Source organism: Heteronotia binoei, chromosome 19 (genome assembly GCF_032191835.1).
Source record: "Heteronotia binoei isolate CCM8104 ecotype False Entrance Well chromosome 19, APGP_CSIRO_Hbin_v1, whole genome shotgun sequence".
NCBI classification, from domain to species: domain Eukaryota; kingdom Metazoa; phylum Chordata; class Lepidosauria; order Squamata; family Gekkonidae; genus Heteronotia; species Heteronotia binoei.
This window is the reverse complement of record NC_083241.1, coordinates 19,382,554-19,403,445: the sequence shown is the minus strand read 5'-3', so window position 1 is coordinate 19,403,445 and position 20,892 is coordinate 19,382,554. Positions and strand designations below refer to the sequence as shown.

Genomic DNA, 20,892 nt, shown 5'->3' with positions numbered 1-20,892 from the left:
GTAAAGAAGTGGCATAAACTGATTTTAAAAATACTGAGCCAAAATGGTTACCACTGCAAATGGTTACCACTCCCCATGTTTCAGTTCTGAACATGAAAAACTCAGGTATCTTCTGTTTTCTTAGTCTTCCATTACAGACCTGTTATCCAAATGGCAGAATTTCCTATGACAGCATTATTATCTGGAAGAAAACAAAAGTAGCACACATGCAAGGCTCTAAAAAATTTGCAATGTTCTCTCCGCATTCTCTAGTGTTAATTTTGCTCTTCCCCCATCCCAAAACCTGCTATTTCACTTCAGAATATTTCCCTTGTTTGACTCACTGAAAACTATTTTTAATGTTATATGATTTGCTCAGGAAAATATCTGTCTCCCTCTAACGAACAGCTACTCTTCAGGGCTTTTAACATCAACAGCTACCATAGCCTTTTAAATGGAGATGCTGGGGACTGAACCTGGTGGGACCCTCTGCAAGCAGAGTAGATGCTCTACCACTGAGTCATGACCCCTTTCATGCCCCTTTCAACATGCTCTGCCTGTTCCTAAGATGGCTTTGCTTAAAAGGTTTGGAAATGCTGCACTCACTTTTCTCAGATTCTTGCCCAAATCCACAGAGTGGGGCAAAATGGCTGGTGAGGCAAAGACAGTGTCAGATGGGGATTTGGGAGACTCCACTTTTAACTCCACCCCATCCTGCCATGGAAACGTGCTGGTTGAGCATGGGCCCGTCACACACACACAGCCTCACCTACCTGCTGTTTTATAGCCCAGTGTCCCATGAGTTGTTGTGAGGATAAAATGGAAGAGCGGAAAGGATGTAAACTGTTTTGGGTCACCACTGGGGAGTAGAAGTAGGGTATAAATGAAGTAAAATAAATAAAAATAAACTTCCATTGTTGTCAAAGGAATGGGACACACATTGAAACTGCCTTCTACTGAGTCAGACTCTTGGTCTATCAGTGTCAGTGTTGTCTCCCTCTGATTAACAGCTACTCTTCAGGGCTTTTACCATAGCCTTTCAAATGGAGATGCTGGGGATTGAACCTGGGACCTTCTGCAAGCAGAGCAGATGCTCTACCACTGAGTCATGGCCCCTTTCATTACCAGGTTTTTTTTGTATAGTCACCTTCTTTGTGAAAAATGACAGGCTTTGCTGAACCTGATGAGAATCTCAGTTTCTCCTGGTCCTTCTGCAATGCCTCCCAAGCACACAAGAACAACTGACCTGAAAAGTAAAAGACAAGCAGCCCATATAGCACAACAGAAAGGATCTCTCTCTCTCTCTCTCTCTCTCTCTCTCTCTCTCTCTCTCTCTCTCTCATACTTTTAACAGTTGGTTCAAGAAAATATTTTATTGTGAACTTACACCTAAGAATATACTTCATGTTAAGATTCCTCTCAAGTTAATCAGCATTAAACCCAACTTCACAACACATCAAGTAATACAAGGAGCATAGCGCTTGAGGCACATGACCTTTGACAGGAATCCATCCACAGCCACAGTCCCATGCAGAAGTAAATCCTATTGAAGTTAGTGGTTTTTACCTCCAAGCAGACCTGCTTAGGATTTCAAGCCGCAACAGACAGCTTTCTTTGCTGGTCTGGCTTACTTTACTTTCATTCACCTACCAAGTTGCTCAGTTTGTGCTTCAGTATAATAGTCTGGTCTTACACCAGTGCCAATTACCATTTTATAACCCACTATCCCTGAGTCAGCTTCTCCCTCAGTAAGGTTTCCCTTAGCCTTGACCTTCCTTTTCCCTAAATTCCTTATAGCTGTTAGTGCCCCCCCCCCCCATAGTGGAACTTGATCCTGCCAGGGTTCTAACACCTGTCACAAAGATCCCCAACAGCAGTGTGTTTCCTGACACCCCTTGCTTCTTCCACGAAGCAAAGAGCAAGTCCTGGCTTTCCTCCACTGCAGTGAAGCAGGAAGAACTTCAGACTGCAGAAGGCATTGCTGGAAGCACTCATTTGGAAATAGCTGCCTTCATCACAGGAGGATGCTTGGCTTGAGACCTCCCCATCTTTTGTAATGGTACCATGCAGCCATGGCAGCCATTTTGCAATTGGGCTGCCTTCCACGGCAGCCATTGTGTGGTGGTGCCCACACCCCTTTATCAAACTCCAGAAGTGCCCAAAGACTCAAAAAGGTCAGGGACCCCTGGCCCTGTGTCATAGCCTTTCCTCAGCATGGAAAGCATCGTGCTCAAATTTTGCCTAAAGCAGGGGGCTACAAGATAATATAATCCAGAGAACAATAAGTGCAACCAGACTTGGAGACTGATAAATGGATTCTCATTTATCCATATATCTCACTGGATATCCTAGAACATGTTGTGTCTCAGTCTAACCTACTTTGCCAGGATGTTGTGAGGTTGAATGAGAGAAGGTTCTGCTGCCTTGAGCACATTAGGAGAAAAGGAGAATATACAGCATCTTAGAAGACCTCAGCCTCTTTTGGGACTTTCCAGTTTTGCTGCTGGTTATTTTAATGGTGCTGTTTTTAGAATTATACTGTTAACTGATGTTTTTTCACCTTAGGCCCCAGTTTGCAGGCAGAAAGTGAGCTTCTAAATGTTTCAAATAAATTCAAGGAATACTTTTTAGAGCTAGAATGGAAAGATGTTAAGAACATAAGAGACGCCATGTTGGATCAGGTCAGTGGCCCATCCAGTCCAACACTTTGTATCACACAGTGGCCAATATATATACACACACACACACAGAGTGGCTACACACTGTGTTGAGTTTTAACCTGCAGAAATCTGAGTACAAAACGCAGGCTATTTAAATGGTTTCTGGTTCAGTCATTCTATCTCAGCTGCAGATCACAAAATGTTAATAACCATTATTAAGACTTGCTTGCCAGGGTAAAGTCAGACTGAGACTATAAAGCATACTCTCTGGCTCTTTCAGGGGCGATCGAGAAGAGCGCTTTATGTATAGGAGATGCAGTAGCAGCTGAACCATCAGATTTGTGGTCATGAACTGTTCTGAAATGTCTTAGACATGAACTCTGTTTTCAGGTTACTTGACCTGCTTTTGCCAGCAGCCAAGAGTTTTGTCTATAAAAGTCTGTTGTTCCATGTTTATGTGGTGATGCAGAAAACCACAAGGAATGTGAAACAGATGCACAGTGGAGAGGATCCAGCCCCACTGCTGAAACACATTCAAGTCAAAAGATTCAGCATGCTGACGGGAGAAAATCCAGTCACAGAGCTGTTCAAAAAGGGGAGGGGGGAATAAAGGTGGTGGTGGGGAATGAGGATTATTGGAAAGCCTGGCAACACCTCTGATTCTCATCTGTCCCCAAGAAGAGAGTGGGTGAGGAATAATACACCGTCAAGAATAAATAGGGCACATTTTAGAAAATGGAAAAGTCAGTCATTGAAACTGCTGCCAGGAAACTGCTGTGATGGGGGAAGCTGGCAAAAGTAATAATAATATGAATGTGAGGGTGTTTTTTGGTGGTGGCCAGTGGGGGGGAAGCAAAGACGCCCCTGGTCTTATCTATGGATTGGTGGGAAACTAGCCATTAACTTCACAGGGCTGCCAATTTTCCAGCACTCTGCTTTCATCTGGTATGACCCCAGCAAACCTCCAGGAGGAAACATAGTTTGGAGTTTTGTTTGCATTTAGCTTCCATCACATTCTTCCCAGGATACGTTTCAGTTGCAAAAAAGTAGGTCAGCTCCTCCACCATCACCCACACGTCCTGGCTAGGGGGACTCTGGCTGGCTCAATGGAACTCACCTCTCTTTCATGGACATCTTGGCAACCTTTGCAGTGTTGGCTGGATTGAAGTGCCATTTGTTCACAATGGTGCCGGAGCACACATCTAGAACCAGGAAGAGTAATGCCCGGCTGCAGAATAAGCTGACATCATGGTTGACCTGCATCAAAGAAAAGGTCAGGATTTGTTTAGGCCAATCTATAGGCAAACAGCAACAGAAGAGGTGGGTTAGCAAATGCAAAGAGACTGGGGAAATCTTGACAGATTAAAAAAAATGCATTGCAGCCTCCCCAAGGCTAGAAACAATTCAACCAATTGCATCAAATTGGTTTGGGAAGCCAGGGTCCCCCCCCCCTCATATACATCCATATATAGATATAGACAGATATATAGATATTGCAGTGAATATGCAATAGTAAATGTCAATAGTTGTAAGACATATCTTAATGAAAGCCAGCCTAGAGTGGTTTTCTCTGTCAGCTCTTATGACAGACTGGATCTGGATTCGAATATATTTAACTGAAGGAATACTAGTGAGAGCAACCTGCAATTACAGAAGAGGGAAGAAGGACGCTTTCATTAACAAACGGAATTAATTGCGGAGCATGCAGATGTAGTCGGCATCCAACAAAGATTTGACATCTTGGAGTATTTTGATGTATCCCCAGCCTAGAAGGTGGAATGGAAATCAAACTAAAGGAACACACTTTCATAGCATGTGGTTCTGCCAGTGGCTGCTATCTATGGCAGCTAGAAACAGAACATTTGTGTTTGGGACCAGCATCCTATTACTGGCCCAGGCTAGCCCTATCTCATCAGATCCTGGCACCTAAGCAAAGTTGGACCCGGTTAGTATTTGTATGGGAGACCCCCAAGAAAGCTCAGGGTTACTTACAGAGAGGCAGGCAGTGGTGAACCATCTCTATCTGTCCGTTGCCCTGAAAACCCTACAAGGTTGCTGTAAGTCAACTGTAGCTTGACAGCACTTACCACCACCATCATTACCTCATTATTTCTTTATCTCTGTAATGTACTGAGAACCGAGACGGTTTGAAGGCAACATAGTTTATTCAGTAGCACATTACAAGAGAGGGAACACGCGGGCCGGGCCCTGCTTATATACAGTACCCGGAATAACCCCCCTCCTCCAACCAGGCCAATCCTGGTCGGTCAAACTTCCCGCCACAGATCTTAATGGGCAGGGCAAATGGCGAGCTCCATCCAGGGACCCAGGGGGCCGCCTTTAGTAGCGATCGCCATGCGGCCAGGTAACTTATGTTCAATACATAACACTCCTCCCCGCTAGCTCAGGACACATAGCCCCGCAAGTATGCGGGGGCCGTGCGCTCCCGGGTAGACCACCTCGGGATGACTGGTGGAGTCGGGGCGGTCGCTGGAGCGGCCAGGGCCGCGGCCTCTGCTGCAGCCGGGGCGATGGTTCCCCCTTGTGGGAGCACCGCCGGTCCGGGGTTGTCTGCACCTTGCAACGCGTCTGGTGGCCCAGTTTCCTGGGAGTCGCCCTTGCTGCGGTTGGGCTCTACCTCCCGATTGGGTGGAGCAGTCAGCGGTGTTGGGGTAGATCTCTGTGGGGGCGCGGCTGTGAGCCCCTCTTTGCTCCGTATTGCGGCCGGTTCTTCCGGCAATGTGCGGCAATGTATTTGGTCAATATGCCTCCGCAATACATTGCCTCCCACGGTGGACACCTCATAATGGCGGGACCCTATTACTCTCAGCACCCGGCCTTCTACCCATTCGGGTAGTTCCTAGAGTATACGGGATCCCCTGGGAAAAATCCTCGGGCTGCTTCTCTGATCTCCGGGGAATTTCGAATGTCAGTGGCTCGGTCGGGGTGCAGCCTATCTAATCTCGTGATTAGCTTTCATCCCATTAAAAGCTCGGCTGGGCTAACCCCTGTGACTGGGCTGGGAGTTATCCTATTATCGAATAGGAAGGCGGCTAGGCGGTGGTCCCAATCCCCCTGCACAATGTGGCCCAGTGCTTCCTTTGTGGTGTGCACCATCCACTCGGCTTGGCCGCTGGTGGCCGGATGAAAGGGGGCGGACCTGATGTGTTGTATCAGGTATCTCTGCATGAACTCCCGGAATTCCCAGGAGGTGAAGGCGGTCCCATTGTCCGAGAATAGGGTGTGTGGAATGCCGTGTGTGCTCAGGGCCCTTCGAAGCGCCTGGATGGTCGCCGCCGTCGAGGTTGAAGCGACCGGGATGACATCTAGCCACTTGGTGTAGGCGTTCACCAAGATGAAGACTATTTGGCCCTGGAGGGGTCTTGCAAAGTCTATGTGCAGTCTCGACCACGGCTTCCTGTGTGTTTCCCAGCGTTGCGGGGGGCGCTGGGTGGTTCGGGTTGGGACTCCTGGCACATTTTGCACCTCCAGACCCACCCCTTTATTTCCTCGTCTGTCCCCAGCCACCATACATAACTGCGGGCTAAGGCCTTCATTCGTACAATTTCTGAATAAACAATTTTATTAGTAACATATGGTAGTAGAACTATAACTACAACTTATAAAAAGCTTAATATATATTAAGAAAAAGACCATCATTCTACCCCACATCTTACTTTCTCCCACCCCTCCCCCAATTACTTGACCCCCGCCAGTGTTATTTTCTTTAAAAAAACAGATATTAAAGGTACCCTTAACTATCAAGAAAAAAAACGAAACAAAAAAGAAACATAGGGAAGAAGAACCCCCTTCAAGAGTTATATTGTTATCTTAAAAATCTTAATCCTCAAAAATTGTCCAATGTCCTTTTATTTTCCACTCTTTCTCTACATATCTTCTGAATTTCTTCCACTCTTGGTTAAAAAGTTCTAAATCACAGTCTCTTAATTTTCTTGTTAATTTGTCCATTTCACTCCATGACATAACTTTCATAATCCAGTCCCATTTTTCTGGTATTTTTTCTTGCTTCCACAACTGCGCATACAATGTCCTAGCAGCTGAGAGCAAGTACCATATTAATGTTCTATCTTCTTTTGGAAATTTTTCCATTTGTAATCCCAGCAGAAAAGTCTCTGCCTCTTTATTGAATTCATATCCCAGGATCTTAGATATCTCTTGTTGAATCATTTGCCAAAACATTTTAGCTCTTTCACAAGTCCACCACATATGGTAGAAAGAACCTTCATGCTTTTTACATTTCCAGCACCTATCTGGCATCTTATTGTTCATCTTTGCTAATTTTTTTGGAGTCATATACCATCTATACATCATCTTAAAACAGTTCTCTTTAATACTATGACATGTTGCGAGTTTCATGGAATTTTTCCACAGATATTCCCAAGATTCCATCTTTATTTCTTTATTTACATTAATTGCCCATTTTATCATTTGAGATTTCACTACTTCATCTTCTGTAGCCCATTGTAAAAGTAATTTGTACACTTTTGAAATTAATTTCTCATTATCTCCAAGCAGAACTCTTTCCATTTCTGTTTGTTCTTTCCTTATTCCTTCAGCTTTGATATCATTCTCCATCAAACTTTTTATTTGTTGCATTTGAAACCAATCATATTTATAGTTTAGTTCTTCTGCAGTTTTCAATTCTATTTTCCCGCTTTGTATTTTTAGTAACTGGTTGTATGATAGTTGTTTTTCCTTGACTGTTTTGGCCGTTAACTTTATCACTTCAGCCGGCACTATCCATAAAGGTCTCCTCTCATCACCATATTTCTTGTACTTTATCCACACATTTAATAAGCTACTCCTTATATAATGGTGAGAGAAAAGACCGTCCATCTTCTTTTTTTCATAGTACAAATATGCATGCCAGCCGAATTTTTTTCCATGGCCTTCTAACATTAGAAGTTTTTTATTTAATAACGTTATCCATTCTTTTAACCATACTAAACAAATTGCTTCATGATACAGTTTCAAATCTGGTAATTGGAATCCACCTCTCTCTTTCGCATCTATCAGGACTTTCATTTTAATTCTAGATTTCCTCCCGGCCCACACGAATTCCGAAATTTTTCTTCGCCATTTATCAAATTGCTTAGCATCTTTCACAATGGGGATGGTTTGAAACAGATACATAATCCTTGGTAAAATATTCATTTTTACTGCAGCTATTCTACCCAACAGTGACAAATTGAGCTTGTTCCACTTTAGCATATCTTCTTCTATTTTACGCCATAGCTTTTCATAATTGTTCTTAAACAAATCAATATTTTTCATTGTTATCTCTACCCCTAGGTATTTTACCTTAGAGGTAACTTCACAACCCGTTAGTCTTTGTAGTTCTTGTTGTCTATTTTTCTGCATATTCTTACATAAGATTTTTGATTTTTCTTTGTTTATATAAAGTCCCGCCAACTCCCCAAACTCTTGTATTCTCATTAACAACAAAGGTGTAACTTGTAAAGGATTTTCATTTATAAACATTATATCATCTGCAAATGCTCTGTATTTATAGGTAAATCCTTTTATTTGTAGTCCTTCTAAATCTTTTTCTTCTTGAATCTGCATTAGTAAAATTTCAAGAGTCATTATAAACAGCAATGGCGAAAGCGGGCAGCCTTGTCTGGTACCTTTACTAATTTTCATTTCATCTGTAAGATCTGCGTTGATGCACAGCCTTGCACTTTGTTCAGAATATATTGCCTTTATCATTCTTATAAAACTTTCTCCAAGCTCCATTTTTTCCATCACTGCAAACATAAAGTCCCAATTTAAATTGTCAAATGCTTTTTCTGCATCCGCAAAGAATAGCGCTACTTCCTTTTCTGGATGTCTTTCATAATATTCTACAATATTTACAACAGTTCTAATATTGTCTCTTATTTGTCTTTTGGGAAGAAAACCGGCTTGGTCCTCTTTTATAAAATTTATCAAATATTGCTTAAGACGTTCTGCCAGAATTCTTGTAAATATTTTATAATCATTGTTCAAAAGTGAAATTGGTCTGTAATTTTTCACATTTGTAACATCTCTTTCTTCTTTAGGTATCAAAGAAATAACAGCTTCTTTCCATGTATTTGGTACCTTCCCTTTGACTCTTATTGCATTCATCAGCTTCTGTAATTTTGGTATTAATTCATCTTTAAACATTTTAAAATACTTGGCTGTATAACCGTCTGGCCCGGGAGCTTTATCATTTTTCATCACGTTGATTGCTGCCTCAATTTCTATTTTTTCAATTGGGTCATTCAAAATTTTTCTCATATTCTCAGTTAATGGCTCAATTTTTATTTTCTGTAGATATTCATCTATCTTTTTTCTCTTTACTTCAGCACCTTTAAACAGCTTGGCATAATACTTAAAAAATTCTCTTTTTATTCCCTCTTGAGTAACTACGTCTCTTTCATCTATCACAATTCTATTAATTATTTTATTTTCCCTCTTTTTTTTCAGCTGCCACGCCAAGTATTTCCCCGTCTTATTTGCTCCTTCAAACGATTTTTGCTGGAGCCTTTTCAAATTCCATTCTACTTCTTTGTTTAATAAATGTCTTAGTTGCGTTTGCAATATTGAAATTTCCCTTAGAATTTTCTTTTTCCCTGGTCTTTTCCTCAGCTCTCTTTCTTTTTTCTTTATTTCATTTTGAATATCCAGTAGTTGTTTTTCTTTTTCCCTTTTATCTTTATTGTTCAAAGTAATCAGCAACCCTCTCATTACTGCTTTATAAGCATCCCAGACCGTCTGAAAATCGATATCTTCTTTATCATTCACTTGGAAAAATTCTTTAGTTTCTTTTCCTAGGAAAGTCACTGTTTCTTTGTTCTGTAGCAAGTCTTCATTCAATCTCCATCTTCTCAATCTTTTGGACAGTTTTGTAATCCACATTATTGGGTTATGGTCAGTGCCAATTTTAGGCAAAATCTCTATCTTTCTTGTTATGAGGCCTAAATCTCTGGTTCCCCATAGCATGTCAATTCTAGAAAATGTCTTATGTCTTGCAGAAAAAAAAGTATAGTCCCGCACTTCAGGGTTAAACTTTCTCCATATGTCCTCCAAATTTTCCTGTTTTACTAATTCAAAAAAAGACTTTGGCAATTTTCCTTCTTTTCCACTATTTTTTTCCCCTCCGGATCTATCCAATGAGTTCTCAACTGTTCCATTAAAATCTCCCATTAAGAGTATTTGATCGTAGGTCAACTCATCTAGTTGTTGTGTAATGTCTTTAAAAAAAACATCTTTTGCACCATTAGGTGCATATAGTCCCAATAACAGCGTTTTTTTCCCATTTGATGTTATTTCCACTGCTACAAATCTTCCATCCTTATCTTTAAATACCAATTTTGGCTCCAGGTCTTGTTTAATATAAAAAACTACTCCCCTTTTTTTCTGGTCAGCTAACGAAAAAAATTCCCTTCCCAATTGTTTGTTCCATAAAAATTTATAATCCTTTTGTTTAATGTGGACTTCTTGCAAACAAATTATATTACAATTTTGCTTTTTAATCCAATGAAAAGTTGCCCTTCTTTTTTGTGGTGAATTTAGTCCATTAACATTCCAAGACAATAGTTTGTAATCCATCATGGTGCAAATTCTTTATTTTCTTCAAAAAATCTCCTCAGTTCTCGGGCATTTGTGATCGTGACTCTCTTCCCCTGAAGTTCAAAGCTCACACCCTCGGGGATTATCCATCTATACCTTGTGCCATTGTCTTTCAATTTTTCTGTCAACTTTTTATATGTTCTCCTGTCATTTATCACTTCTTTCGGTAGCTCCTTCATAATTCTCACTCTGCTACCTCTTACTATCAATGATTGTTCAAAGTTTCTCTTCATAATCCTTCCCACCATTTCCTTTGTCATGAATCTTACAACCACATCTCTTGGTAAGTTATTTTTTTTGGCATATAACGAGTTGACTCTATACATGTGATCATACATGCTTTTAGTCTTATCAGGGTCTTCTTCTAAGAATTCTGCGATTATGTTTGTTATATATCCTTTCAAATCATCATTCTCTTCCTCAGGTACTCCTCTCAAACGTAGCTGATTTTCCATTAATTTGCAGTCGTGAATCGTCACTTTTTCTTGTACTTTCAGCAAGGTGGTATCATGTGTTTTAACTTTCTCCTCCACCTCCTGTACTTTCTTGTCTATTTTCCCAATTTGGTTTTTGAGGTCATCCACTTCTTTTTTAATCACTGTAGTAAGTTCTTCCTTCAACTCTTCCATCATTTTCTTAACTCCTTTCATAATCCTGGCTTCCATAGCCTCCATTTGGTCTTGCATTTTTTCTAATGAAAGGGCTCTTGTTCGGAGCTGCCTGGGCTCTGACATTTAAGCAAAGAGCAAGGGGGATGCAATTAAAATACCAAAAATTTCCGTCGCACAATTTGCAAGTTTGACTACCAAGTTCAGAAGGTCTAAATTTTCTCTCTCAATTAAACTTTGTTCTGTTTTCTTCTGAGCTTCCCAGGCCCAGATATAAATTTTTGAAGAATTTTTCCCCTTTAAAAAAATGACGAAATTTTTGACCTCACCAATTTAAAATCTGACAGTCAGGTTCAATAGAGCAGGGCTTGCCCTTTCCAGCAAGCCCAATTTCGCTGGTTTCTGAGCCCCCAAAGCAAAGATATTTAACAAAAAAGTCTTTAAAAAATCCAAAATGGCGGCCGCGATTTTTTCTCCTTTTAAAGATTTTTTTCCCCTTTTAAAATCACCCCAGGAGCCCACCAATAATGTAGTCAATAGTTCTTATCTTCTTACCCTTTTCCCTGTCGTTTCTGTCACTTTTTAAAGTCCCAAATCTTTTTAAAACGATGTTTTAAATTGGACCTCCCAGCAATGGCTGCCGATGTTTCTCTATGATGTAGAGTAGGCTTTTTTCTTTACTGCTTCCTGTCTCTGTCACCTTCAACCTTATAGATTGCTTGACGCACTTCCTGTCTTGCTCAGTAGAGTTAGAGGACTGTTCCAGTATATTCCTGCGCAGTATGGTTGTTTACATTCCACAAATCGTAAGTAGACACAACAATGATTTCTCTTCAATTTTTAGCAGTTTTTAACACTGTCTTTTATGTCAAAATAGTCCAAACTTCACCCTTCCCTTCTTCTACTTGCAAGTTTTATATTTTCCCCTTATTTCCACCTTTAAAACGTCTCTTTAGTCTGTAAATAGCTCCGGAGTGAAAGAAGAGTTTCTGTACCTTTTTTCCTCTGTTTATCCAAGTTCCACTGGTCTTCCAAGACTTTAGTTGTTTAAAAATGTCCCAGAAGGTTAGGATCGTGACGAGCTTATGCCAAATCCATGGCTCTGAGAGATCTTGCAGACGATAATTTTGCAAACTTCTGAGACTCCTCAAAGCCTCAAAGGACCCTTCTCCAAAGCTCCTTTTCAGCCAAGGTAAATCTCTTCTAAAGTTTTTAGTGCAAGTCTTGGACCTTTCTCTCACTGAGAAAGGTAGGCAGTGGGCTTTGGTTTGCCCTCCACTACCCCGAACAAGACCTTCAGCTTGCTCCCGTTACGAGAGACAACTCAGCTCGCCATTTTCCTCCCCGGAAGTCCATTCGTACAATTTCTGGATATGTTTCATGAAGGGCCTCCAGCACTTGTTTCCTCAGCGGGGGAAACAACCACCACCCTGCTCCCCCATAACAGACATCCCTTGTGTGCTGATAGTTCTTCCTTGCGTGTAGTGTATGCCCTGAACTCATTGCCCTGTTTTTCCTCTGGCCAGCCCCTCACCACCCAGTCGAGGACCCACGCGAGTACTTTGTCCCACCCCATGGCTTTCGCTACCTCTGCTGCGTGTAGGGGTCTCTCCGGTAGCGTTTCGATGAGCATCACATGGTGGGCTGGAGCCGGGTCGGGGTCTGTGGAGGGCAGCGGTAGGCGACTGAGAGCGTCTGCGTGTCCCATCGCCTTGCCCGGCTGGTGGACCAGCGCATATGTGTAGGAAGTGAGGAACTGGTTCCACCACAAAACGCGTTGGGAAAGGATCTGAGGCATTTGGCAGTCTGGGGCGAGGAGGCCTAGGAGCGGTTTGTGGTCTGTGGCTATGCTGAAACGTCTCCCGTACAGGTAATCGTTAAACTTATGCACCCCTGCCACGATTGCTAGGGTCTCCCTGTCTATTTGGGCATAATTCCACTCCGCTGGGGTCAGGGTCCTCGAGTAGTAGGCTACTGGAACCTCCCTCCTGTCTGGGAGTTGGTGACCCAGGACCGCGCCCACCCCGTATGGTGACGCATCACATGCCAAGATTACCGGTAGGCTCTCATCAAAATAGTGGAGCACATTGTTGGATATGAGCAGCCTTCTGACTGCTTGGAACGCTGCGTCCTGTTTCTTTCCCCAGTCCCACGGGGCATTTTTGTCTAAGAGTCTGTGCAGGGGTTCAGCTAGAGCGGCTTTGTGGGGTAAGAACGAATGATAGAAATTTAATAACCCCAAGAAACTTTGTAGCTCCGCCTTGCTCTTGGGGGTGGGGACTTCCACTATGGCTCGGGTTTTGTCCGGCGTCGGGTGGATTCCAGCAGCGTCCACTGCGAACCCCAAAAACTCCACCCTCGGTACCCCCGGGGAACACTTTTCACACTTGACTTTCAGACCGGCTTCTTGGAAATGGCGGAGGACTTCTCACAGCCGGTTGCTAAATTCCTCCGCGTCTGGTGCGACGATCAAAACGTCATCGAAAAACGGTTGCACCCCGGGAATCCCCTTGAGGAGAGAATCCATCAGGCTCTGAAACACCTCCGGGGCCACGCTCACCCCGAACTGCAACCGCCGCACCTTAAACACCACCCTGTGGGTTACTATGGTTTGCGCTTCTGCTGTGGCGGCACCCACCGGCAGCTGCTGGTACACCTGGGCCAAGTCAAGTTTCCCAAAGATTTTGGACCGCGCTAGCGCTGCCAGAACATGGTTGATTACTGGAACGGGGTAGGGGTTGTCCTGTAGCGCCTTGTTAATGGTGCACTTGTAATCGGCACATATGCGCACCTCCCCGTTCGGCTTCACCGGGGTTACTATTGGAGTCTCCCACGTGGCGTAGGCCACGGGCTCCAGCACTCCCTGGGCTGTGAGGCAGTCCAGCTCTGCTTCGATTTTTGGTTTCAGAGCGAATGGAACCCGCCTGGCCTTCAGCCTTACGTGGGGATCTAGGGGTAAGGAAATGGGAGGGCCCTTGTAGCACCCCAGGGCCCCGTCAAACACCTCCAGGAACTCCCGGCACACATTTTCGAATCCCCTCGTCCCCAGCTGTTGCACCCCCACGATCTTTATTCCCAGCGGCCAAAACCAGGCCAGGCCCAACAAGGTGGTGAGCTGACTCCTTTTAACCACCAAGATGTCGAGTTTATCCCTAAACCCATTGTACTCCACCCCCACCGTTGCCCACCCCAGGATTTCCATGGGATTTTTTTGAAAGTCCCGAAGCACGAAGGCTGCCGGTCGCAGTCTAGGCAGGCCACGTGGGCACAGCTTCCTTAAGGATTCCTCCGAAATTATGGAGTTGGAGGAACCCGTGTCCAGTTCCATCAGGCAGGGGTTGCCCTCGATCCTGACCGAAACCTTGACTTTTGGGGGGGGTCTTGTTGGGCAAGTTCATTATCTGCACGAAGGATGAGGCGATCGAGTGGTCCTCGGTCGATTCCTGGTGGGTGGTCTGACGGCGGCGGGTGCTCTTGGCCCTGCAGGCCCTCGCGATGTGGCCCATCTTGCCGCAGCCTCTGCAGACCACGTTGCGGTAGGGGCAGTCCCATCGCTCGTGTTGGTCTCCACAGCTGTCGCACTTGGTGGCGGCTGGTCTGTCGGTCGCTCGGGGTCACTGGGGCGCTCGTGGGCCCGTCCCCATCTGGCGGCGTAGCTGGAGTGCCTCTTCCTCGTCTGGTTGGCTGGGGCCTATCTCTTCCTGATGGACGGCCTCTGCCCTCGTTTTGGGGAAGGTCTTCGTGGTCCGCTCGAATGCAATGGCCTCGTTGAAGGTTCTCTGGAGAGTGAGTTCTTCCCTCGCAAAGAGCTTCTGTTGCAGTCTTTCGTCCCTCAGGCGAAACGGTCCCTCAGGGTCTCTTCCAGCTTTTCGTAGCTGCAGTTGCCCGCGATTTGGCGGACGGCGGCCAGGTAGTCCACTGCCGATTCTCCCGCCTCTTGATCCCTCTTGTGGAAGAGGAACCTGCGGGCGACGAGTGAGGGTTGGGGCAAGAAGTGCCCAGTGAGGAGTCTGATAATCTCCTCGTAGGTCTTCTCCATAATCCTCGCGGGGGCCAAGAGACCCTTGGTGATCTCGAATGTGGCCTCTCCGCAGACGCTCAGGAGGACGTCCCTCTTCAGGAGAATGTCCTCCGTTATCCTGTTCGCTCGCAGGTAGCACGCGACCTGCTCCGTGTAGGTCTCCCACCTCTCCAGGGTAGCGGGGTTGAAGTCTTTGAGCCGGCCCGTGGTTCCGCTCTGGTTAGCCATGGTGGCTGCGGCGGCGGGCGCATCGGTCTACAACCGTTTGCCTTTGACGTCTCCGACCAGATCTGCTAAGCCCTCTGGAATGGGCTAGCTAGAATCCCACCTTCGTCGCCACTGTAATGTACTGAGAACCGAGACGGTTTGACGGCAACATAGTTTATTCAGAAGCACATTACAAGAGAGGGAACACGCGGGCCGGGCCCCGCTTATATACAGTACCCGGAACAACCCCCCTCCTCTGACCAGGCCAATCCTGGTCGGTCAAACTTCCCACCACAGATCTTGATGGGCGGGGCGAATGGCGAGCTCCATCCGGGGACCCAGGGGGTAACTTATGTTCAATACATAACAATCTCATTAAAACTTCAAACCCCACTTTTTCTCTCCACTGGTGCTCAAAATGGCTAGCAGCATTCTGCTCTCTTCCAGTTTGGTGTAGTGCGGACTCTTATCTGGGAGAACCAGGTTTGATTCCCCACTCCTCCACTTGCACCTGCTAGCAAGGCCTTGGGTCAGCCATAGCCCTGGCAAAGATTGTCCTTGAAAGGGCAGCTGCTGTGAGAGCCCTCTCCAGCCCCACCCACCTCACAGGATGTCTGTTGTGGGGGAGGAAGGTAAAAGAGATTGTGAGCCGCTCTGAGACTCTTCGGAGTTGAGGGCGGGATATAAATCTAATATCTTCTTCTTCTTCCATGTATCCTCATAGCAACCACTACGCTGAGAGAAAGGTTGGATGGAGTGTGTGTGACTGGCCCAAGGTCACCCAGCCAGCTTCTGTGGAAGGGTGGGGATTTAAACCTGGGTCTCTTGGATCCTAGCCTGGCACTCTAACCATTACACTGCACTGGCCTTCACATTCGTGTTTGAGCAGATGTGGCTAAATACTTGGGGGGGTCTATACTTGACTGCCTTCAAAAGTGTGCGACCCACAACCTGCAGCCCAGTGAAGCAACTGGTATTGCTCAGGGGTGTATATTTTGTGAACTGGTGCCCCCAAATGGGAATTATATTCACAGCTGGTACAAAATCATAGTGAATGCATGGGCATGCCTTGCACAGAATCTACAATCCTGGCCAGGTGACAGACCCATCAACAGCTCCAGCAGTTCTTACATGCAACTACAAGGAGCAACAGACCTGAAAAGGGCTGCCAGACATGGCTCTCTCCTGGGACTTCCCATGAGCATCCAGCTACAGCTGATGCCAAAAATTCTAGCCTTTAATCCAGGCCAACATGGCAATTATGTACTTAAAAATGAAGTCAGGAGTATTTCTGCAGTGTAAAGGTGCCAATTTCATGCAACGGCTGTATGAGAACCTTGTCCCATTGTTTTCCTGCAGGAAGGTCATTCATTCAATCTGAAAATCTGCCACCAGTTAAGATAGACAATTTGAAGCAAAACTGACCATTGATTGACACTTTGAAACACAGCCAACCATTGATTTGACCTTGTACAATCACCAGTCTGGTACCACAGTAGAGGATCTTGTTTTTTAAACAAACCCAGAGATTCTTGGTGACTTGGGAGGAGGGAGGAGAGACAGTACGCCAAATCACCAATTATCTGATGATATCATGGCTAAAAATATCAAAAGCTTCAATCAATCCATGCTGGGATCTTCTGCAATCACTGACTTGAGAATGGGTCATTTTCATTAGTGTCTTGATGCATGTATGGGGGTGGGGGTGGTAACGGGACACAAACCTGAATCCATTTTGGCAGGTCCTAGTGATAAATGGGCCTTTTGGCTTGGTTAACGATACAACATTAGTGAATTGGGGTATCATTAACTGCTGGCTTCTTGTGGAGGGGGGAGTTAAGTATCCAAAAGAATTTTAATTGCATTTTCTAACAGCTTGCAAGGTTTCTGTTGTATATATATTTACGATGCACTTTCAACACAGTTGTGCAAAATGACGTTTTTGTGGCTTATTGCCTGGATACAAAAAAACTGAAAAGGAAAGTGTCCACAACTGAAAAGTATGTTGTGCCCATGTATATATAAAGTGTACACTGAACAACAAACGATGTGATAAATAAACAGGTTGCTTACCTGTAACTGATGATCTTCGATTGGTCATCTGTGCAGTCCCACACACGGGTCTTGCCGCAGGCAACGGATCCATACCTCAGAGTCTCCAATAGCTCACCTATAGCATTTTTGGCATGCTCTCCCGCTTGCCCTGGGGAGCAGGCATTGACTGCGTCTGGAGCGAGCAGGAGGTGCCCCTTCCACTCAGTTTCTTCCAGCCGCTACTGACAGTCTACACAGGTAAAAACCAGAGCAGAAAAAGCCAGCAGAGGGGAAGGCTGGGTGGGCGTGTGTGACTGCACAGATGACCACTCGAAGATCATCAGTTACAGGTAAGCAACCTGTTTATCTTCATCGTGGTCTCTGTGCAGTCCCACACATGGATGATTAGCAAGCTGAAAGTCAAAAAGGAAGGTGGGTGCTGGCAAGAAAAAACATTTTCATACTTACAACGTATACAAGCACTCACCTGGGGTGATTTCAGTGGAAGATGGACCTGAGGACCGCTTGGCCGAAGGAGGAGTCTTGTCTGGCACGAACGTCCAAAGCATAGTGGGAGACGAACGTGGATGGCGAGGACCATGATGCAGCAGAGCAAACGCCCTCTAAGGAGATGCCCTCCAGAAAGGCTGAGGAGGTTCAGACTGCTCTAGTCGAGTGAGCCTTAAGACCCTCAGGTAGAGGTTGGTTAGCAACTTCGTAGCACAACCGGATTGCAATGGATACCCACTTAGAGAGTCTCTGGGTAGAAATTTTGCAGCCTCTTTGAGGATTGCCGTAGGCCAGAAACAAGTTAGGGTCCTTACGGAAAGGTTGTGTACGAGAGAGGTAAAAAGACAAAGCTCTTCTGACATCGAGGGTCTGTAGAGCTCTTTGTCCAGAGTCCTTAGGATCAGGAAAAAACATGGGCAACGAAGTAGAAGTTGAAAGATGAAATTTCGATACAACCTTGGATAAGAAAGCAGGATCCGCTCTCAGGACCACCTTGTTTCTATGAAAAACTGTGTAAGGTGAGTCAGAGCGGAAAGCACACAAGTCACTGGCCCGCAAGTCACTGCCCAACAGGGCAGTCTTCTAAGAGAGAAGATTGAGGTCCACAGTAGCCAAGGGTTCAAACGGGGGTTTCATAAGTTGTGCAAGAACTAACAACAAACTCCAAACTGGCACAATTGGTTTGATAGGAGGGTGAAGGTGCAACATGCCCCTGAGGAATGATTTGGACAGTCTATGGGAGAAAACAGTCTGACCATCAATAGGCTTATGGAAAGCTGAGATGGCTGAAAGGTGAACCTTCAGGGAGGAATAGCTGAGACCCGAAACCTGTAGAGACAGAAGGTATTCCAGGATCAAAGGGAGAGGTATGGACTGTGGATCAAGTTGTTGAGAAGACACAAAAGAGCAGAAGCGCTTCCACTTGCATTGGTATGAGTGCCTGGTAGAAGGTTTCCTGGCATTTAGGATAACCTCTGCGACTCCTGGTGGTAAAGTCAAGGCCGAATTCTCCATGCTGTGAGTCGCAGGATTTGGGGATTGTGGTGCCATACTTGGTCGTAATTTTGGGTAAGGAGATCGTCTGCCAAGGGAAGGCAGCGGTAGGTATGGTTTGACATCTGAAAGAGTCTCATGAACCACGGTTGCCGTGGCCACCATGGCGCTATCAGTATGCAATCTGTACTGTCCCCGACGATCTTGAGTGGGGATCGAGTAATTAGAGCAGTTGGGGGGAAGAGGTAATGAAGTGGACCCCTCCAAGTGTGCAGGAAGGCATCATTGCCTCTCCTGGAGTAAAAGAGAGGGCATTTCGAATTTTCTTTCGCAGCAAAGACATATATCCGTGGAAACCCGAAGTATGCAAAGATGCGATGCAGGTAGTGTGGCTTGAGAGACCATTCGTGATCGTCTATGCGAATCCTGCTGAGGGAATCGGCCAACACATTCTCTATCCCTGGCAGGTGAATGGCAGTCAGGTAGATGTTTTTGATGCATTACTCCCAAAGGACTTTGGCTATGCAGCACAGATGGAGAGATCTAGTCCCGCCCTGCTTGTTCACATAAAAAACTGTGGCCATGTTGTCGGTTGTGATTTGAACATGTCAGTCGGTTACAGATAGAAGAAATGATTGAAGAGCCCTGTGAACAGCAATAAGTTCTAGGCAAATTATATGCATAGCCTTCTCGGGCGCAGTCCACAGACCCCTGACAGTCTTGTCCTCTAAGTGGGCTCCCCATCCCCACTTGGAGGCATCTGTAGTCACAATGACAGAAGGAGGAGGAAGGACAAAAGGCATTCCGCAGAGTAGGTTGTCTGGTACTGTCCACCAGAAAAGGGAGAGTTGAACTTTCTGAGGTACAGTGAAAATGGTATTCTGTTTAAACAATTTTATTGATAACATATGGTAACAATGTCTGTTTATATCATTACTATCCCTAACCCATATGATATTTTCTAATCCCCCCTCCCTCTGTTACTAGGCTCCCGCCGAAGTTATATACTTGAGTTCACTTATAAAGGTATCCTTAACCAATCAAAGTTCAATTTCTCCCTTTTCTCATACTCATTATTAAAAAATTGTCCAATGTCTTTTTACATTCCACTCTTTCTCTATATATCCTCTAAATTTCTTCCACTCCCTTTTAAACACTTCCAAATCATAGTCTCTTAAAGTTCTTGTTAGTTTGTCCATCTCACTCCACGATAAAACTTTCACGATCCAGTCCCATTTCTCTGGTATTTTTTCTTGCTTCCACAACTGCACATACAGTGTCCTAGCAGCTGAGAGCAAGTACCAAATTAGAGTTCTATCTTCTTTTGGAAATTTTTCCATTTGTAATCCCAACAAAAAAGTCTCTGCACCTTTCTTAAAATCATATCCCAAAATTTTAGATATTTTTTGTATCATCTGCCAAAACATTTTCGCTTTTCCACAAGTCCACCACATATGATAAAAAGAACCTTCATGTTTCTTACATTTCCAACATCTATCCGACATCTTTTTACTCATCTTTGCCAGTTTTTTCGGAGTCATATACCACCTATACATCATCTTGAAACAATTCTCTTTAATGCTCTGACATGTTGATATTCTCATCGAGTTCTTGCAAAGATATTCCCATGTATCCATCTGTATTTCCTTATTTACATTAATTGCCCATTTAATCATTTGAGATTTTACTACTTCTTCTTCTGTAGACCATTTCAACAGTAATTTATATATTTTCGATATTAATTTTTCATTATCTCCAAACAGAACCTTTTCCAATTCCGTTTGCTCATGTCTAATTCCAACAGATTTAATATCATTCTCCATCAAACTTTTTATTTGTTGCATTTGAAACCAGTCATACTTGTTTAGCTCTTCTGCAGATTTTAATTCAACTTTATCACCTTGGATCTTTAGCAGTTGATTATATGACAACCCTCTCTCTTCATCAGATTCAACTGTTATTTTTATTACTTCTGCTGGCACTATCCATAATGGCTTTCTTTCATCACCATATTTCTTGTATTTTATCCATGTACTTAGCAAGCTGTTTCTAATATAATGGTGAGAAAAAAGACCATCCATCTTTTTTTCCCATAGTACATATAAGCATGCCAGCCGAATTTATTTCCATGAGCTTCTAACAATAAAAGCTTTTTATTTAACAGCATCATCCAATCCTTTATCCACGTCAAACAAACTGCATCATGATATAATCTTAAATCTGGAAGCTGAAATCCTCCCCTCTCTTTAGCATCCGTTAAAAT

At 44.3% G+C, this 20,892-nt stretch overlaps 1 protein-coding gene across 1 annotated transcript in view; it reads right to left on the bottom strand.

Moving 5' to 3' along the window:
* CEMIP (cell migration inducing hyaluronidase 1) overlaps nucleotides 1-20,892 on the bottom strand; it is a 160,692-nt gene that overhangs the window by 116,558 nt on the left and 23,242 nt on the right. Inside the window, exons 2-3 of the mRNA XM_060259820.1 lie at nucleotides 3,757-3,896; nucleotides 1,127-1,225 (exon numbers count right to left, since the gene is read on the bottom strand). The gene's annotated coding sequence lies outside the window, so the exon portion shown is untranslated. The remainder of the gene's footprint in view (nucleotides 1-1,126; nucleotides 1,226-3,756; nucleotides 3,897-20,892) is intronic.